Source organism: Panulirus ornatus, chromosome 18 (assembly GCF_036320965.1).
Source record: "Panulirus ornatus isolate Po-2019 chromosome 18, ASM3632096v1, whole genome shotgun sequence".
NCBI lineage: Eukaryota > Metazoa > Arthropoda > Malacostraca > Decapoda > Palinuridae > Panulirus > Panulirus ornatus.
Window position 1 is genome coordinate 28871274 of NC_092241.1, and position 22733 is coordinate 28894006.

Below are 22733 nucleotides of genomic sequence, written 5' to 3' on the forward strand. Positions count from 1 at the left end.
TCCACTTCCGCTTCCATGGTTCCATCCGCTGACAGATCCACTCCCAGATATCTAAAACACTTCACTTCCTCCAGCCTCTCACCATTCAAACTCACCTCCCAATTGACTTGACCCTCAACCCTACTGTACCTAATAACCTTGCTCTTATTGACATTTACTCTTAACTTTCTTCTTCCACACACTTTACCAAACTCAGTCACCAGCTTCTGCAGTTTCTCACATGAATCAGCCACCAGCGCTGTATCATCAGCGAACAACAACTGACTCACTTCCCAAGCTCTCTCATCCCCAACAGACTTCATACTTGCTCCTCTTTCCAAAACTCTTGCATTTACCTCCCTAACAACCCCATCCATAAACAAATTAAACAACCATGGAGACATCACACACCCCTGCCGCAAACCTACATTCACTGAGAACCAATCACTTTCCTCTCTTCCTACACGTACACATGCCTTACATCCTCGATAAAAACTTTTCACTGCTTCTAACAACTTGCCTCCCACACCATATATTCTTAATACCTTCCACAGAGCATCTCTATCAACTCTATCATATGCCTTCTCCAGATCCATAAATGCTACATACAAATCCATTTGCTTTTCTAAGTATTTCTCACATACATTCTTCAAAGCAAACACCTGATCCACACATCCTCTACCACTTCTGAAACCACACTGCTCTTCCCCAATCTGATGCTCTGTACATGCCCTCACCCTCTCAATCAATACCCTCCCATATAATTTACCAGGAATACTCAACAAACTTATACCTCTGTAATTTGAGCACTCACTCTTATCCCCTTTGCCTTTGTACAATGGCACTATGCAAGCATTCCGCCAATCCTCAGGCACCTCACCATGAGTCATACATACATTAAATAACCTTACCAACCAGTCAACAATACAGTCACCCCCTTTTTTAATAAATTCCACTGCAATACCATCCAAACCTGCTGCCTTGCCGGCTTTCATCTTCCGCAAAGCTTTTACTACCTCTTCTCTGTTTACCAAATCATTTTCCCTAACCCTCTCACTTTGCACACCACCTCGACCCAAACACCCTATATCTGCCACTCTGTCATCAGACACATTCAACAAACCTTCAAAATACTCATTCCATCTCCTTCTCACATCACCACTACTTGTTATCACCTCCCCATTTACGCCCTTTACTGAAGTTCCCATTTGCTCCCTTGTCTTACGCACCCTATTTACCTCCTTCCAGAACATCTTTTTTATTCTCCCTAAAATTTACTGATAGTCTCTCACCCCAACTCTCATTTGCCCTTTTTTTCACCTCTTGCACCTTTCTCTTGACCTCCTGTCTCTTTCTTTTATACTTCTCCCACTCAATTGCATTTTTTCCCTGCAAAAATCGTCCAAATGCCTCTCTCTTCTCTTTCACTAATACTCTTACTTCTTCATCCCACCACTCACTACCCTTTCTAAACAGCCCACCTCCCACTCTTCTCATGCCACAAGCATCTTTTGCGCAATCCATCACTGATTCCCTAAATACATCCCATTCCTCCCCCACTCCCCTTACTTCCATTGTTCTCACCTTTTTCCATTCTGTGATATGTTGAAAAGGTTGATCATGCGTTGATCATGAATCAAAATCGGAGGTTTGATAACAGGACGATCGTATATTATTTCCACTGATCTACTATAACTTGTTGAATGGGTAGGTGGTTGAACGACGGACTGTATAGTTTCGACGATTTATGACCCAGCTGCGTGTGTGGGTCAGAGCACCCACCTGCGAAGCTGTATGACTTAGCTGCGTGTGTGGGTCAGAGCACCCAGCTGCGAAGCTGAAGTAGGAACTTGAAACAGTTTCATGACTGGCTGATGAACGCAAGGCAGGTGATATGGTACAGAGGGAAGTCGGGGTACGATAGCCCACCAGAAAGCCAAGGCAGTGGGATGACTGGGTTCTGGATGCAGGCATCATTGTGCTAATATTCATCGCATGTTTTCGCTGCCATTGAGACGTCTGCCGGACAAGCTGGAGGTGCACAAGGTCGAGGATAGAGAAGGTTATAATGATGATGATAAGAGGATCCAGGTTACAGCGCTAAGTATTCAACTTGCTTCTCGCTGCATGGTGCGTAGAGCGACACAGTCTGAACGTCGGCGGGGCAATCGTTGAGGGAGTGAGTATACCAAGGTGGTGACGGAGGGAGGACCCAGGCCGGAGACCGCTCGTAGAATCTCATTGCTCTCGGACGTGTGGGTCGAACCGACCTCACGTAGGCGCTAGTGATGTGGGTATTACATGCCTCGTGTGGGAGTAAGGGCTACGGTGATATTCACGAGGATGACTGCTGTTTCCTGCTGAGGAAAACGTTCCTTCAGTTAGTCGTGAGTTGGTGTAATAATATCAACTTTTAGTACAGTCATGACTTAATATTATCTTTAGGGATATTCATAGCATAGCTATATCAGCATTGTCATCTTTAGGGACAGTCATAGCAAGGTTTCCACACCTTTAGGGAAAGTCCTACCATAGATAAAATATTTTAAGGTCCAGAGTAAGACATAGTAAACCCTCTCGTCTATACCTTATGATGAACTACTGGATGGATAGTTTGATGTAAAATGAATTGTTATATGATAATCAGCTGTGTATCTTTTGTCATAAAGACTTTAGATATTTATTGTTTAGTGAATATTATAAGGGGGATTCAATTTATCTCCCACTTCTACCTGTGTAAAAGCAATCTCCTTGTTAGCCCATAAAATTCAGTCTTTGCGTGTAACTGCTATATTGATATAATTGATATATATATATATATATATATATATATATATATATATATATATATATATATATATATATATATCTGGTCTTGGTCATTACCATAATAGCTGGCGTTTCTGATAGCATATGAGCATGATACATAAGAAGCTGATTTATTTAGAAGTATTGGTAAGGGGTCATCACAACAGTAATAATCATTTCTGATAGTTTTATTAATCTTAGTTTTCCTAGTATTGTTTGGACGGGGGTAAACTTAGAGGAAAGGTTTGTTACGTTTTCATCTATGATTTTTTTTTTTTTTCATATTCCACCTACGTTCCTGTCTTTGACAGCGCTTTTGAATCTAATGATCCTTACATAAACAAATGTTGTCTTGCAGCGAGTTAATGGTTTGAAAAGTAAAAGTTTAGGATTAACTGCAGGCTTCACTCATTCCTCTATATGTTTGAAATGGGTATTACTGGGCAGTCGTTTTTCCACAGTAATTTTCATCGCGAAGCAAAGACGATCATGGTGTTTTATGCTTTCCACAACATATTTTGCTAATATTGTCTCGATGAGAAAAAAAAAAATGACATTTTACGTGTGGATGTCGTGATTTTACGTGTTGGACATGTTGCTTCCAGGGTCACATGTGCCAAATAACCATTAGGCTTATCAGTCCTTAAGAATTGGGGTTGATGAGAACACTCCATGCGTAGACAAACGATTATATGGTACTTTACCTTGTGACAGACCTTATAGTTTCGTTACAAAATGCACTGTATCGTGAAGTGTAATCAGTGTATATCCAAATTCATTAGAATACACAAAAATTCATTATAGGAAAATCGCTGATTGGTAACAAAGGTAGCTATGTATATATAACACTATAACATACTAAATAGATACAGACCACTTGGAAAAGACTTGATGTAGTAGTATTCTACCACAATGCATCTCTTTTTGAAGTGCTTGAAAGCTATTGATATAGGATTTTAATCAAACTCTTCGTAGGTGTTGCGGAACTTTGCGAAGTAAAACCCCTTTCACAAGATACATTTGTTTCTTATGACACCCCTTCGTGTTGATGTTAGTATCGGTAAAGTGAGAGTAAGGGTTAAGAAAATAATCTAAATACAAGAAAATGGCCATAAACAGAAAACTCCGACACTCTTCGCATTAATACAACAGTTAGAAGCAACATCTTGCGTGGTGCACATATCACTGCTTAAACCACATGTTTTTCTTAAAGTCTTTTCCAGACTCGAATAATGAATTGCATTCCAGCTCCAACAGCGGCGGTTGAGGGTCTCAAAATAAAATCTTAACTTTCTCCGTTGGATTATTCCTTGAAGCTCTTCATCAGCGCACACGAACGCGTTTGGCATTATCCTTTAACCTTTAAGTAGAATGCATCAGTCCTGAGTTGGTTTCCAGCCTCAAGAACCATGTAAGGAGATTGCTCAGAAAAAAAAAGATAATGCCTGTAAATAACGCCTGATAAAATTCAGCATACTGTTGGTAAGCTAAATATAGCGGTTTTTGAGAGATATGCATTTATTTCATGCTATAATTGCCAGGCAGGTACGAGTGTAAAGGTCATGATGAAATTGGGAGGGAGAAAGTGCGCTAAAGATGGAAAAGTGAATGTGTGTGTGTGTGTGTGTGTGTCTGTCTGTCTGTTTGTCTGTCTGTGTGACTGTTATTTGTGTGTTACGGAGAGAGTTTTACATTAGTTTTTCCCGTCTCTTAACCTGGTACACATATACATGCACCCCGTTTTATTCCTTTGCGTATGTACACAGACAGATAACCTAAGCCAGGTGCCCCTTCATCGACCAACCATGAGGGGAGGATGAAAAGCTGGGTTGGCTGTGGGCTCACTACTTCCCCCAAAATTCGAGCTGGAAGGGGGGTTGTGGAGTCGTGCGTGAATAGCGATCAGCGAAGCTTAACACTACAACAAGGAAGCTTGTGGAATTGGTTTTCGTTTGTAATGACAACACTGATGATAAGATGGTGTTGATAAAGTTCATAATATTAATTGTGTATTGATCTGAATACAGTTGAACGCTGGAAATATCTAGAGATGAAATGTATAAAGCAATAAACAAGGGGTAATCAGAAAGTTGAGGTGTTGAACAGCCTTTTTTTTTTTTTTTACGCATATACAATGGCATAGGTCTATTCCCAGTCTACATATTATTGATACTGTTAATATTATTTCATGGGCTGGGATTATAACTACGTTAGCTCACTGGAAGAACACGCGCATATTCACTACGATTGTGGTGTCGAACGGGGAATATCAGGTGACAAGCGATGGTGCGACCAAGTTCATTCCAAACTGTCTGATAGGGGTCAAGACAATGGTTGGAACAGAGGCTGGAGGGTCACTGCATTGAGCACCTTGACTTAGGTGATGAGAGACTGACTGATCTTGCATTTTTTTATGCACCTTTTCTAGTGGCACTTGATGTACTGCAGAGGAGGAGGAAGACCAGACTAGATGAGGTAGGCAAAGGCGACTTTGGGGAAGAATGTAAGTTACCTACGTAGATTTCGGCTCAGATGTAGGAACTCTTGAACGTCGACGTGATATGTAGAGACGATTGCTGTAGAGACGATAGCTGGAGTGCGTGATGACTGAACTGACGGGCTCCTCGTAGCTTAGTGTGTTGCCCGACACGAGAGCGACAAGCGTAACGACTGAGCTCCCAGGTTAGAGCTGGGGCCTAGTGAGGCAGTATGGAAAAAGATATGGTTAGAGACGAGGTCGACGTAGATGACTACGATCTTGGTCCTGGTTGCTGGTGATGCAACTGGCAGCAGCCCAGTTTTGAGGCGGTTGAGGGCGCTCTAGAGAAGGACACAGGTAGGTAGGAGATCTGTCGTCAGTGCTGAGACCTGCAAGAGTCGCCGACATACTGCCATCGAGCAGGTGCCTCTGTCCTGTAATCATTTCCAAGGATGGAAAACCACATGACTACCATCTTAGTGCCCCCTGTGACAACACAAACGAGGAACTGGAAGATAGGAATGAACTTTTCGAAGTATACAACTTGTTAACGCACATCGAGGAAGCCTGCAAGCCATGGACTAAGAGTCTTCGCATCCTAACGTCAATGAATTTGTTGGTATTTATAGTGTGATTGAGTGATGTGCCCTGACTCTGCCTGAAAGTGATAAGACTGCGAGTGGTAAGTCATCTTTGACGAGGCAATATCACTGCCAGTGGATAGAAAGGAGTGCAACGCCTCAGAGGAATCTACTTTATATTGCACTGGCACAGGAAGCTGCGTCTGCGTTGAAGCTTCATAGTGGAGTCCTGAGGTTACAAGATAAACTGTTGGCTGACTAAGTCGAAAGTCTGGGACTTGTGTTTCTCTCAGTTATTGTTAAAGAAGCTAACAGTGCTTTAGATGGTAGAACAGGTCTACATATTTCAAACTGCCAAGATTTTTGGAGTATGCTAGCCTAATTAGATACAGTACTTTCATACAGTAGGTTGCAGGTCATGGTGACTTAGGGACCAGTGATCGAAGAGCACATAAAGTCTTCCAAACAGCGGGGCATTTCGATTCCTGGGGAGAAGAACTGGTCATTGATGGAAGGTGAGGAAATCGTCCATTCAAGTAGAACATCTGGTAGTTTCACTGGTAAGTTAGTGGGAGTAATAGAATGCATTATCTTGAAGCTACTTAACCGACCGGCTTCTTTGAGATGAGGTGTGTGGAAGGTAGTTTTGGTGGCTGATACATTTAATGTTTTGGTTTCTTTAGCCGATGGTAAGGAAGTGATTGCTGGTATCTTTATCATAGAAAATGTGATTCATCCAAAGTGAGCGGAAATTCTGCTCATTCAGTTTGCTAAACTCTTCAATGTCCTGCATCAGTGGCCGATGTTTAACTAGTTCGCGTGTTGTCCTTTACAGGGGTATCTTTTTTTATTTCTTCGTAGTGTGTATAATACGAATTACTTTATGAAGAGCTTGGTAGCGGTTCATGATGTTTTACTAGAAGGCATGATCGTGTTCCTTCATGATTCTTTTCCAATATGTGACCCAGACCAGGTTTTTAAGACGTCTCAAGGTAGAAGCGATGGTAGACGTCCTTTGACAGTGGGGACATTACATTTTCATTCGGGTTCATCGATATCAGGACGTAGCACGTTATCCAAAGCGACATATTTCGAAATTGGTAAAGACTGTGTATCTCGATGCTGGGTCATCGTGTGAGTGGACCAGACAACTGTGTGTCGTGCGAATGATGGGCGTCATTGGCTGGTTTGGTAGGTTGTATTCAGCTATGTTAGTCAGAGTAAGATTAGGGTATTCCGAATGTGTATGGGAAGTCTACAAATACAGCTGTTGCTAAAGAAAAGTGGTATGACATTAAGATCTAACACATTACTAAACTGATACATGTGTGACTGGCATAGGTAATCGGATAAGTTAAGAAGATGGCTTGATTGCTAGAGTGTCTCATTTGGGATGTTGGGCAGATGATAAAGCAGGCTGTAATTCACGAAAAAAAAAAAAAAACTTCAGCGGGTTGAGTGTCTAGCAGTGTACGAATCCATACCTATGTAAGTTCGACGCTTAAACGAGACGAACCTGGAAACTTTTGACACAGTATTTCTACAGCCACATCACGCCCATTGGTATTTAGATGAAGAAAAGTTCATAACCTTCTGTATGGCTTATTTCAGAAACATTGTGTGCCTTTGAGCCTCCGTGATGATGACAACAACACCAGCCTCAGCAGTAACCTGCCGGTATTAACATGGTCAACACCACCAGCCTCAGCAGTAACCTGCCTGCCGGTATTAACGTGGTCAACACCACCAGCCTCAGCAGTAACCTGCCGGTATTAACATGGTCAACACCTCCAGCCTCAGCAGTAACCTGCCGGTATTAACATGGTCAACACCACCAGCCTCAGCAGTAATCTGCCGGTATTAACATGGTCAACACCACCAGCCTCAGCAGTAACCTGCCGGTATTAACGTGGTCAACACCACCAGCCTCAGCTGTAACCTGCCGGTATTGACGTGGTCATAGATCGTAACTGAAGATGAGGCGGAACTAAGTTTGTAGTTCAGATCACCGTGAGAGATTTCTGAAGTGCTGATGAGGTATGATGGTGGTAGCCAGTGTCTGCTGCCTCGTCATAGCAAAGATGATTTCAATTACTTTCTAAACGTGATGACCTTTATGTGAACCGAGACGGCAGGAGCAGCTGAGGCCGTAATCAAGGCCATACCATTAACAATGTGTATATTCCTTGCGCTACCTCGCTAACGCGGGAGACAACGACAAAGTATAATAAATAAATAAATAAATGAATATATGTATATATATATATATATATATATATATATATATATATATATATATATATATATATATATATATATATATATTTTATACTTTGTCGCTGTCTCCCGCGTTTGCGAGGTAGCGCAAGGAAACAGACGAAAGAAATGGCCCAGCCCCCCCCCCCCCCCCCCCACACACACACACACACATGTATATACATACGTCCACACACGCAAATATACATACCTACACAGCTTTCCATGGTTTACCCCAGACGCTTCACATGCCTTGATTCAATCCACTGACAGCACGTCAACCCCGGTATACCACATCGCTCCAATTCACTCTATTCCTTGCCCTCCTTTCACCCTCCTGCATGTTCAGGCCCCGATCACACAAAATCTTTTTCACTCCATCTTTCCACCTCCAATTTGGTCTCCCTCTTCTCCTTGTTCCCTCCACCTCCGACACATATATCCTCTTGGTCAATCTTTCGTCACTCATCCTCTCCATGTGCCCAAACCACTTCAAAACACCCTCTTCTGCTCTCTCAACCACGCTCTTTTTATTTCCACACATCTCTCTTACCCTTACGTTACTCACTCGATCAAACCACCTCACACCACACATTGTCCTCAAACATCTCATTTCCAGCACATCCATCCTCCTGCGCACAACTCTATCCATAGCCCACGCCTCGCAACCATACAACATTGTTGGAACCACTATTCCTTCAAACATACCCATTTTTGCTTTCCGAGATAATGTTCTCGACTTCCACACATTCTTCAAGGCCCCCAGGATTTTCGCCGCCTCCCCCACCCTATGATCCACTTCCGCTTCCATGGTTCCATCCGCTGACAGATCCACTCCCAGATATCTAAAACACTTCACTTCCTCCAGTTTTTCTCCATTCAAACTCACCTCCCAATTGACTTGACCCTCAACCCTACTGTACCTAATAACCTTGCTCTTATTCACATTTACTCTTAACTTTCTTCTTCCACACACTTTTCCAAACTCAGTCACCAGCTTCTGCAGTTTCTCACATGAATCAGCCACCAGCGCTGTATCATCAGCGAACAACAACTGACTCACTTCCCAAGCTCTCTCATCCCCAACAGACTTCATACTTGCCCCTCTTTCCAAAACTCTTGCATTTACCTGGGGATAGGGGTGAAAGAATACTTCCCACGTATTCCTCGCGTGTCGTAGAAAGCGACTAGAGGGGACGGGAGCGGGGGGCCAGAAATCCTCCCCTCCTTGTATTAACTTTCTAAAATGGGAAACAGAAGAATATATATATACACCTTGGCCTGACCCCTCGGGTGGATGAACAGCTGGGTTGACTGTGGACGCACTGCCGCAACCAGGATTCGAACCTATGCGCTCGACCCTGGGAGGCCCGTGAATGCCTCATGGTCAGGAACGCTAAGTTAATAGAATCAGAAATATCAGGTCAAAAAAAAAAAAATGACCTTGAATTAGTAGCTGTTTTTACGTCTTGAGAAAATAGAGTGGCCTTACGTGTGTAAATCAGTAGTGACAAGTGAGTGTAAACACTGACCGCAACCCTTCGACCATACCTGTTGCCAACGCTAACCACAACCCGCTGGTTGGGTCTCATGCCTCTTTCCTCAAGGTCCTTGAATCTAAGATTATATGATGTGAAAGAAGTATAAAGCTGAAATTTTACTGACGGTAAATCTAATGACAAATACGAGATAAATACGAGATAAGTGAGTTTGAAGAGACAGCAAAGTAAGGGGAATTATATAAGATTTATGAGTTATAGAAAATGGGTTGAGGATACACGGTACTCTGATTTATAAAGAGGAACAAATACATCAAGATAATTTGCTACTTTACAGACTTATGGTGGAGGGGTAACGTGTGATTGGTGTTATAGATATGTGCGATAATATCAGTGACGTTAAATCAATTGCCTAACTTGAACGACCGTAGAAAAACAGTGATGAACTGCACTGTAATCACTGCCCACCTTTGTATGGGTGGTCCTATTTGGCATTCTTGAAGATTGTGTGTGTGTGTGTGTGTGTGTGTGTGTTTAACAGTATCATAATGAAAAAGATAATGGCTAAGTTCATGATTCTTGAGCGCATTGAAATAACCGGCCACACGAATGCATATTTGCATAGGCAAAACATATGTAACAATATTGAAGGTAAGAAGAGAGCAAGGTGTTAAGCAACCGCCGTTCCTTACACATATACACTGGTAGAGGCTCACATACAAGCGACTGATAACCTGATGATGATCACGGTTGCTGGTATGAGGTTGCTCTGGTAGCGGTGTGTATGGTATGGATGCAGTGGTGGTGGTGGTGGTGTCGAACGAGGTGATGTTAAGGTAACTTGGGGGATGGAGTCCAGGTGATGGTTAGAATGAGTTGGGAGAGCTAGGGTGTTGAGTACCTCTTGATAGATGGTGGCGGCATAGTAAGAGACGCCTCTCCTGTGTTGTGCATAAGGAGGAAGACCCGGCAAGGTAGGGCATTATCGAATTTAGGAAGAAAGCAGAAATTGTTGACATATTCTTTAGCTTACGTGCAGGTACTTCAGGAGTCTTAGGTCTGCTAAACGCGAAGATATGATAGCTGGAAGATTTGATGGTGGTGGTGGTGTTCGTCCCAATTTCTTTGGTCGTTGAAAGCGAGAGTGAGGAGCTTATGGACTATACAGCCTGAATGGGACTGAGGCGTGGAGTGGAGTAGGAGGAGGGAACAGTAGGAGACGAAGATGACGTGCATAAGTACGATCTTGGTTTGCTTGGTGGTGACAGTTTGAAGTGGTTCGGTTACGAATGCGCCTCCTAACTGCAAGGGCCTTATAAAAGGTGGTCCTGATGATTTATTACTTAGAAACAAACTGGTGGATGATTAGACAGCGTCGGAGGAGTCGATGAAGATATAACCCACAGAGGATTAGCTTTACTATAGATTGCGATAGCGATTCAGTCAGTTATAGTCAATGTATTCCTTTCATCCCAGTGATGAGGGTCTTTGAAGTCTGCATTGTCTCGATGTGCATAGTCAAACTCAATTCTTTCATAGGACAAGTGAGTTCGTGATGAAAGGAAGGTATTATTACCCATAGAGACTATGGGCCTATTGATTGTAGCACTGACAGATCTTACGAAGTCTTCAGCGAAACTTTCCGATTGCTGGAAAGAAGTTCTGATGATGGAGGAGGGGATCTTGTCTCTTCAAGATAACCTCTTGTAGAACATCATTGGTATGTTTGTAAGAGTCTTCGAGTTTTTTTGCCTTGAAGCGACTTCAAATTCATATATAGTCTGGAGGTGAGGAGCCTGGAAGGTAGGGTGGGTCACAGACGTTTTTAAGGCTTGGAATTCAGTAGAAGATGATAGCGAAGTAACTGTTGATATATTAAGCTTTTTTTTTTCTATCACCGATAGAGTAAGTCGGAATACACGGGAATCTGCTTGTTTACTGCGTTTAAGTTTTCTTTTCTCATACCACTGGCTGATGCCTAACTGTTTCGGGTGTTGTAGTTTAGTAGAGTAAAAAGGTTTGCAGCGCTTTTCATCCAAATTACTTCATCATGAGGGGCTTTTAAACGGTAAGTGATGTTTTGCTAGAAGACAAGGTTTCGTTCCTGCATTAATTTCTTAATATAGGTTGTGATCCAAACAGAAATAACTGGGTGAAGTCATTCAGACCTCAGGGGTAAGTCTGTCACTCAATGTACCCAACAATATAGCCATACCTTAATTAATTCGAGACTTGGGTTAGACAAACGTGGATACTTTTATGGATATAACACTTAGTGTCACAACACGCCAGGCTGTGCGTAGAAAATGAAAAAAAAAAAAAGTTCAAAAACCCTCAATGTTTCCGAACTAGTCTGCTGGTGCTTCCGTGATGGTAACAACCCCATCCTTGACTAAACTGACTGTAGTAACGTGATAATTAGTCATGTTAGTAAGGCCTAGTGGGAGTGGGTTTGTGATCTTCACGCACGTCGATGATTTAAACTAATTCCTAAGAGAATGACCTTATATAATACGGCTGCAGACGTGATATAGATTTAAAGATATCAGCCGTGGAATGACACTGGTGACTGAGTAGCTGTTTTCTAGCCTTTAGAAAAAAAAGAAAAAGAGAAGATAGAGCGGATTGCGTATATATCATTCGTGACAAGTGAGTATAAACACTGACCGCGACCCTTCGACCATGCGTGTCGCCAGTCGTGCTAACCACGACCCGCTGGTTGGATGGGCGTCCTGCGTTTTTCCTCTTGAGTCGTTAGATGCAAAATTAAGGGAAGTGAAAGAACTGAGATGCTGGATTTTAGGAAAGGTGAAATGATTGAAGATTACCCGATGAAAAGTATTACTTTGAAGACCGCAAAGTGAAGGGAAATATAAGAAATTTTGTGAAGATTATAGAAAATGGGATAAAGTTGAATATTGAACGGTGAACTGATTTACAGCACAAAATGAATATATATATATATATAGATATGATTGTAGAATCTCGGTTAACCATCATCGTTTCATGTGGCGGGGTGACGACAGAATGGATGGAGGCAGCAAGTATGATTGTGTACGTGTGTATATATATATATGTCTGTGTATGTATATGTATGTATACGTTGAAATGTATAGGTGCGTGTATGGGCGTGTATGTATATACATGTGTATATGGGTGGGTTGGGTCATTCTTTCGTCTGTTTCCTTGCGCTACCTCGCAAACGCGGGAGATAGCGAATGTCATAATAGAATATATGTGTGTATATATATATATATATATATATATATATATATATATATATATCCTGGTTTACAAAATTATGGTGCATGAGTAACGTATGATTGGGGTTTATATAGCGGTGTACGATAACATCAGTGGAATAAATCTATTGCCTAACTTGAATGGTCGTAGAAAAACAGTGATGGACTGCACCATGATTATGGCCCACCTCCGTAAGGGTGGCTCTATATTGTTTATATCGCACCGTGTGTGTGTGTGTGTGTGTGTGTGTATGTGTGTGTGTGTGTGTGTGTGTGTGTGCATGCGGTGCGGAAGGGTGTTTCACAGCTGTGTGATTACTTATTTGTGTCACGAGGTGAGTCAGTTTTACACACTCATTTGATCCCTTCTCTTTACCATGTACATATGCACTGTGCCTTTACTCCTATGAATACACACACACACACACACACACACACACACACACACACACACACACACACACACACACACACACACACAGCCCCGAGGGGAGGATGAACACCTGGGTCGGGTGTAGGCTAACTGGCACGCCCGGCATTCGAACCTATGTGGGTTCCACCCCAGGCTTGCCTGCGCTGACTCATGGTCTGTAACGCTAGCCATTACACAAGGAACGTCCTTGTTTGTATGTGTGTGTAGTTATTGTGAATACCTATTAGTACTTTACGGTGATGGAATTGTACACTAGTTTGTGTGAATGATTACCTATTTTTGTATAAACTTAAGAATATTACACGTACTCCCTCTATATAGTCTCTTGACTTTATTCTTTACAGTCAATACTGTTACATATCAGGTCCTGTCTGTTCACTGCAACTCCTCTAAAGTAAAACTATTTCTACATTCATTTCTATTAGTCTTCTCTTTTTCAGTTTCCTATTCCCTCTTTTAGATAATTGTACCACCCTGTCTTGAGAACACTATTCCGTATTCAAACACACATCCACCAAGGCATTAGCAAATCATGGAAGATGGCTAGTGTCATGCCAGTTTTCCACTAAGATGATAAATCTTTAGCCTTAGACTGTGGATCAAGTCGTGATACAGAGTTTTCAGCAGAGGTTGGATGTCTGGATGAGTTATAGTTGGTGAATGTGAATAGCAGCTGCCTCGCTTGGGCCAACAGGCCTAGTACAGTGTCCTTTCATTCTTATGTTCTTACGTATATATCCCCACACGATCCGCCTGCCCCATTTCCAAGCCTATGACCAGATACTTCCCTCAGGCTTGGAGAGGAGGAGTCTTCTTCACGCTGGATCACTACCAGATGGAGAACTTTCGTGGAATAATGCCGAGATGTCATTGTGTCTGGCGTACCGTTCTTCGAATTTTTACAGCTCTCAGTGTCCGTCTTTTTGGTCAGCCACTTATCTTCCGCAAGTATTCCATTATCCAGATTTCATGGGGACAAGAATGCAAAGGGGTATACCAGTGTCGGTCAAGGCGAGTGGCTTGGGATGCGATTACAACGGCCCGTTCAGGATACCCTTACTGCAACTTGTGTAGATGGGCTTTTGTCACGCGAGTAGCGGTCTGGTCCAGCATAGTTGTGGCAGCGCTTTCTGCTCATTTGCTCGGGGGTCTATGGAAGTGTGTGGGTCTGACGAGATTATCCGAAGAGTTATCGCAACATCAGGCTCCAGGCCTGTTAGTAGGGTCATATTCATTTGTAGAGCTCCACAGGGCTTCCATCAGTACCTCAAACACCCATTTACTGGAAGCTGCAGTGGCAGAAAAGTTCAGTAAATTGCATGATCATACACCTTCTTCGTCCTGTACCAAACAGTTAGCAGGACATTAACCACTCGTTCAGCTCTTTTGCTTATTCCAATCTAACTCATTTATTTATTTGATATTTTGTTGATATACGGTATGTTTCCCTTGATACATTGTCCATCATTGCAACATAGCCTCGTAATAATGTAGTGATCGTTGTGCCTCTATCATGCATTGCTCTATCATTTACCTTTAGATTTCTCTTGTCACTTTTTGCTTTTCAGCAAGTAGAAAGATTATACGTTTCTTTATCTTGCAACACTCTATATCAATATGTTCAAAATATCATCTGACTTATTAACAGTTTCGTGACGAGCAGATTTCCTTTTAATCCACTCGTTTATCAATAGATCAAAAGATAATAACTCACCCATGACTTTAATTAGGAGCTCACGATGGTTTAGTGGTTAACCCTTGACCATTATGAGCTCCTAATTATCCACATTTGCCACGACACGATTATTCTGAAGACTAATAAATTTTCCTTCGCAACTTTAAGTTAATTCGTGATTTTACTCTGATTTTTTTTTCTTGCTGTCTCCTTAAAAGATTTAAACGTGTTATGGAAAAACCCACTATTAAACTGGTGTAAGAATTAATCAGTAATTCATTATATTCAGCATTAAGGAAAAGACGAAACTACGTATGTGTGCATGTATATTTGGGTAATGAGATCGGTGTGACCATGTGTATGTGAACATGAGATCATGTACTTTACACCTGAGTGTGGAGGTAATGTTGTTGTGAATGTTGAATTGAGAGAAGGATTGTGTGTGTGTGTGTGTGTGTGTGTGTGTGTGTGTGTGTGGGCTATGAGGTAGTCATGGGCTAGTGGCTATAGAACATGGGAGTGTGTGTGTGTGTGTGTGTGTGTGTGTGTGTGGTGCAAAATGTGAGAACTCTTCAGCGGACGTAGAGACGTTTGTGGGTGTTGCTATATGCAGAAGAGTTTAATCACTGACACTCACGTATGTTGGCTTTAGTCGCAGTTCTGAGTATTAGCTGAGAGTATGGTGTTCCTGTGTCACCGAATAAGTGTCATTCGTGCATGTGAATAAGGTAGTGTGTGTTTAAACCTAGGTTAGAGGGTTCTCATATATAGATAGGCGTTCAGGTGGATGGAAGTGAACGCTTACAAACACCGATGCGCTGAATGTGTGTGTGTGTGTGTGTGTGTGTGTGTGTGTGTGTGTGCGTATTTGTAAAACAGTTCTACACTTGTGGAACCTTATCCCTTGAACTTTTTCAACTATCATACAGTTTTTAAGACTTTTGTATTTTATCACCAATCACAGTTTCATTACTCGATCTTCATTCACCTATTGTTTTTGTACTATAAAAGTACTTCTTTATTTATTCTTTTAAATCTCTTGATTATTTCATATTGTGGTCTTTGGTTGTTCATCTTTGTATCTTTCGAAGGACTGTTAATTGTCAGTATTAAACTGGTTTGAAATGTCCAAAATTTGTGATTAAATCACATGTTCTCTTTTCCATGGTTGACAAATTTATGGATTTCCTCTCACAGTAACTCGGCTTTCTTAGGTCCGTCACCATCTTTGCTGACCTCCTCCAGACCTTTTTAATTGGGTCTTAGTGCCTCTTGAAGTGTTGTCCCCAAGATCTAGCTTTAGTCTTACACAGGATATTTGCTCGTCCTTCCATTTGAATGCGTTTCTGATTGCCACCATACATTTTGTCTCCTTTACCGTTCTCCTAAGGTGGGACTCTGGCGCGTGTGATTACTTGCTTATGTTACGAGGAGAGATTTGCACCTTTGTTGCCCAGTCTCTTAACCTTGTATATATGGACCAGGTCTGTAATGCTATGTATGTATGCACACACATATATACACACTCCCCAGCCTAAGCCAGACCCCCATTGATCGACCAAACCCTAGGGGAGGGAGGACAAACACCTGGGTTGGATGTAGACCAACTGCCACATCCAGGATTCGAACCCATGTGGGCTCGACCCCGGGTTGACCTATGGTCAGTAAACACTGACTAATGCACCAGAGAAACCCATTTATAGATGTATGTGTGCATGTATATAGACGTGTGTATGTGGCTACATCTTTGTGGGACATGGGTGTATATATATGCCTCTGGGAACGTAGCCTACGGGTTATGTACTCGTGTGTGGTCTGGGCGTGTACAAAGGGGCGTGAATGCAGAAGAGAGCAGCGTGCGTGGATCCGGCTGGACAGAGCGTGGCTGTGGCCTCCCAGATGTTCACACTTATCACGATCCTCTGAGAATATAATAAAGGTACTTCATCTCCTCCTCCTCCTTGGCCGTTCAGAACTACCCTGTGGTAAATATTTTCCTTTATAACATACTTTGCGCAGCATCTCGTATTCTGTCCCCAGATGTAAGATCTACGTACCCACATTTCTCTGTTACATTCGCTCGGTGTATTTTAGGTAGCAGTTCGCTAATGGGTGTTCTATTGTTGCTTGTTGATGCCTGGGTGTACGAGCGCTCGACCGCCACCCGAGTTTCTCCTCGGGAATGCGCTGTTCTGGCCTTGCGTGCGTGTCCCTATTTTGTAATTACCTGTTTACATTGTACAAGGAGGGAGTTTTACACTCGTGACTCTTGAAGTGCTCGGACATAGTGAGGCCGTTCACAAACACACCATCCCAAGAAATATCTAACTCTTGTGGTTAGGTCTGTACTTTATATGGTTGTCTGTCTGTTACCTGTATCTTGTTGCTTGTTGTTGTCCTCATGCTACGCTCATTTTCATCATGTATTTTACAGAAACAACGCGTATGCTAAGTCTCTTCGAGTCTGTATTATGAGTTGATTTACTTATTGTATCACAAATGGCACACTGCTCTTTCTGTTAAACTTCTCATATTAGCAAGCAGTGGGAAGGCTCTGTCCCTTGTATTTCTATATTTCCTTCGTGTAAAGATTTTTTTTGATAAGAGTTTATCAGACTCTACGATAAGGACAGAGAGAATCATGACTTAGTATACGTCCATCAGCTCACTACTGCAGGCAATGATGTGAATGTCCTTGCATATTCTATTGTATGTTGGTTTTCAGAGGGATATTTATCTGTCTTCTCACTTGATGAACAAGTAAACTTATGAACCACGAAAGTATCACATAATTCCCTGTATTTCACCGGTGGTCAGTAATGGCCTGCGGTCCCTTGCTAGAGGAGAAGGCTTTGTGGTCCCACAGCAGAGCTTGTCTGAATACATGAGGTTAGTGAAGCCCATAACCTAACTTTCCTAGTGGTGCTGAACATTATTCCTCCAGACACTTTCGCCTGAGAAAGTCCGGGTTAATGATGAACACGAACGAGTATTTTACCGTTTTATATATTTTTTTTTTCTCTCGTATAAACACATGATGGTTAGTGCGACTCGCGATGGGTAGCATACAGTGAAACTTTTGTCAATACTGAGATACTAAATAAACGCAGGATCTACAAACTTAAGGAAACTTAAACGGACAAAGTTAAAAACCAGCTGATAGCATAACGAAAACATGTGAGAATAATATAGTAATATTCATATGTCGTATGTCAGATGTAAAAACTGGGAGGTAAGGAAAAATGATGGACGGAAGAAAGTAAAAGATTAGAAAATGAAATAAAAGGGAAGTAAAGAGCAGATGGGGGTGTCCACCTGGCGGAGACCATGTTAACCCATAATGAGTCATGGATTCCGTAGTTCCGGATGTACATTGTAATTGAGGCTCCTCACTTATCATTAAGATATGATAGAATGCACTTGTGTGTGTCCAGCATCTCTTATCAGTAGCACTCTTTTCATATGCATTTTGTATATATGAAAAAAAAAAAGATTTGCTAGCGACCATTAAATTCTAGCAAATATATTGAACTAAGAATATTAATAGACCACCAGACTAGACACACACTGAGCTAAAGTAAGCAGATCATTTAACCCAATAAAGCAACAGAAAAAGAAATGAAGGCAAAGGCAAGTGATGACTTCAGAAATACTATAGGTGTCGAGGAGAGAGAATCTGTCCCAGCTGCTAGGCTCTTTTGGGATGAGGAGACAAAGTCTTGAATGATACCATCACCTAACGGAAGCCTGGAGGTGTGTTTTGCCACATTATAGTCTCGAAGATATAGCATGCAAATATCATATTTCATAGGTCTTTTATATATATATATATATATATATGTATAGTAAGGCTCTTACCAAAGTTCCATTTATCATCGTTCATAAAGGAGACGCCAATGCACTTAGCCCCGTAATCTTTACTCTTGAGTCTTAAGGAGAGAATTATTCTTAAGATACCACGATTTTTCATCTGGATTACATGCTTTCTTGATTTGGCAGGCAACTGGTCGCGACCAGGGGATAATCGCCTGCTACACAAAAGCTGCAGTAATTTTTTTGCCTGGCAATATATCAGGGTTGACCCGGATCTCAGCATATATATATATATATATATATATATATATATATATATATATATATATATATATATATATATATATATATATAATTCATTAATTTACGTGATGAATTTCGATCACGAAGAGTTTTGCTTGTGGGAGTCCAAAGTATAATCCACGTATACAAAAAGAGTCACTACATGGAGGTTCACATGTGCAATATATATATATATATATATATATATATATATATATATATATATATATATATATATATATGTATATATATATATATATATATATATATATATATATAAATATATATATATATAATTTTTTTCATACATATTCCCATTTCCCGTGTTAGCGGGGGTAGCGTTAAGAACAGAGGACTGAGCCTTGGAGGGAAAATCCTCACTTGGCCCATTTCTCTGTTCCTCCTTTTGGGAAAGTAAAAACTGGAGGGGAGTATTTCCAGCCCCCCCCCCCCCATCCCTGCTTCATATATATATATATATATATATATATATATATATATATATATATATATATATATATATATGTGTACGTGTAGGAAGAGAGGAAAGTGATTGGTTCTCAGTGAATGTAGGTTTGCGGCAGGGGTGTGTGATGTCTCCATGGTTGTTTAATTTGTTTATGGATGGGGTTGTTAGGGAGGTAAATGCAAGAGTCTTGGAAAGAGGGGCAAGTATGAAGTCTGTTGGGGATGAGAGAGCTTGGGAAGTGAGTCAGTTGTTGTTCGCTGATGATACAGCGCTGGTGGCTGATTCATGTGAGAAACTGCAGAAGCTGGTGACGGAGTTTGGTAAAGTGTGTGGAAGAAGAAAGTTAAGAGTAAATGTGAATAAGAGCAAGGTTATTAGGTACAGTAGGGTTGAGGGTCAAGTCAATTGGGAGGTGAGTTTGAATGGTGAAAAAGTGGAGGAAGTGAAGTGTTTTAGATATCTGGGAGTGGATCTGTCAGCGGATGGAACCATGGAAGCGGAAGTGGATCATAGGGTGGGGGAGGGGGCGAAAATTTTGGGAGCCTTGAAAAATGTGTGGAAGTCGAGAACATTATCCCGGAAAGCAAAAATGGGTATGTTTGAAGGAATAGTAGTTCCAACAATGTTGTATGGTTGCGAGGCGTGGGCTATGGATAGAGTTGTGCGCAGGAGGATGGATGTGCTGGAAATGAGATGTTTGAGGACAATGTGTGGTGTGAGGTGGTTTGATCGAGTAAGTAACGTAAGGGTAAGAGAGATGTGTGGAAATAAAAAGAGCGTGGTTGAGAGAGCAGAAGAGGGTGTTTTGAAATGGTTTGGGCACATGGAGAGAATGAGTGAGGAAAGATTGACCAAGAGGATATATGTGTCGGAGGTGGAGGGAACGAGGAGAAGAGGGAGACCAAATTGGAGGTGGAAAGATGGAGTGAAAAGGATTTTGTGTGATCGGGGCCTGAACATGCAGGAGGGTGAAAGGAGGGCAAGGAATAGAGTGAATTGGAGCGATGTGGTATACAGGGGTTGACGTGCTGTCAGTGGATTGAATCAAGGCATGTGAAGCGTCCGGGGTAAACCATGGAAAGCTGTGTAGGTATGTATATTTCCGTGTGTGGACGTGTGTATGTACATGTGTATGGGGGGGGGGGGTTGGGCCATTTCTTTCGTCTGTTTCCTTGCGCTACCTCGCAAACGCGGGAGACAGCGACAAAGTATAAAAAATATATATATATATATATATATATATATATATATATATATATATATATATATATATATATATATATGGATGTAGTTTCGGTGCATTGCACATGACAGCTGGAGAGTGGATGTGAGTGAAAGAGATCTTTCCTGTGTTCCTGATGCTGCATCGCTAACGCGAGAATTTGATCTTTCTTCTTATACCAGGGAAAGCTATGACGTAGCCCTGTCCCACCGTACGACTGACTTTACGGATGAAAGATTTTAACATCAGACTCTGATGTTGCAGACCCTTGCCTTATCCTGGAGGCAGACACCCGCCGATATCTGACAGGTACTGGGGTCCCACCCTACGTTACACTTATCAAGCAAACTCTTTTCTTCTCGACGACTTAGTACAGCCAGATATGACGAGCCATGTATGTTAAGGGCTCTGGAGAACTAGCCATCCCTTCGTCGTTAGCTATCAAATCAAAAGCCACGTCTACACCATCGGGCCATGGTCGGCTGGCTGTGTCCTCGCCGGCCAAAGTATTGTCAGCCTTCCGTCTATGTTGTTGTCCACACTGTTGAGTTGGTTGTACAGGCCACGAGAGCGGTATCACTATCAAGCAAAGTTGAAAAGAAAGAAAAAGATAACGCTATGTAGCGTATTGATTGTTGCGTTCGCAAAAAAAGAAAAGAAAAGAGAGAACAGCGCAGAAAACTATCTGGTTTGGTGTAAAGAGTAGTAACTTTTTGTGGCTGGCAGCGCTGTGGCTCTATACCCGGCGTCGTTTAAACCACCGGGCAACGGTTTGGTGATTTCGCTCAACTATGGGCGAGAGCAATCCGCTGATTTGCCCGTCGTGGTTGCCACAAAGTGTCCGATGACGTACGGAACACTCGTTCTCGTTGGACACTGCCCCATAGTGTTAACGCTCCTTGATAATGAAACCCCACGTGTGCATAAAATGCGAACCCTTAAACCACAGAGAGTTTGAAACCATCTAGCACTAGCCAGGACAGGTCTTTTCTCTCTACCATTTATATATCCTGTGATGTTTTGTAAATTTCATCTTATTGTGAATATTTGAGCTTTAAGTTCTAAAGACACATTTGCTCTCAAATGTTTTGCAGATGTATCCTTAAAGATTAGAGCACGTACGTGATTAAAGTTTTATGATCAGACAGCTAAACTTACGCTTGATATCACGTCAACTGATGAAGAGGATAACTGTGGTCGTTCCTTGTATTACTCGCGACACTCTAAAATATAGAGCGTAAAGACTTTCTGTCTATTAGTCACATATATATAACGTTTTATGTCACCTTTATTTTTCACGGAAGTTGAACATCTGTAATTCGACTACCGTTAAGCAAAACCGACACGTTCATGGCTGATTGCACTCGTTTCACTTCGTAACAGCTTCAATCTTTAGATTTCTTTCAGGTCATAAAATTTTATTCTTCGCAATACGTTCGATCCTTGGAACGACGTTTTAATGATCCTTAATATGATTTACTCTCCCTGGTTCCCTCACCATGCCAGTCAGTCTTCGTAGATCCACTTTAGATTATTAATGAAGTACTTTTGTTCGTTGCAGCTAAACGCGTCTTGTAAGAGCACCATAATACATCTTATTTGTCTATTTATATATCTATTTATCATTATGTACTGGGTTTAATTCACTATGAATTTTAGTTACTCTACTGGGTACTTAACAACTTTGGGAGTACTATCGTTTGGGTTTTGGAAGGGTTGGTGAGTCGGTGCAATGAACCACCAATACAATGGCTGTCAGGTTCTCCTCCTTTTACCTAATTTGCTTTTCTTGTTTTGTTTTTTCTGCCTTAACTACAGTCGTACTGCTGACATTCAGTCAGCAGACATAGAATCTCTTCATCTCGCACTAAACACTTGACAACAATAGCTCGCACGACTTGTTCTTCGTAATCCTAAATTTTACTGCGGTGAGCGCTACGCACTAGCCCTACCTTTTGGCAGAACCTCGTCTTGAGGACTCGTAAACAAATTATT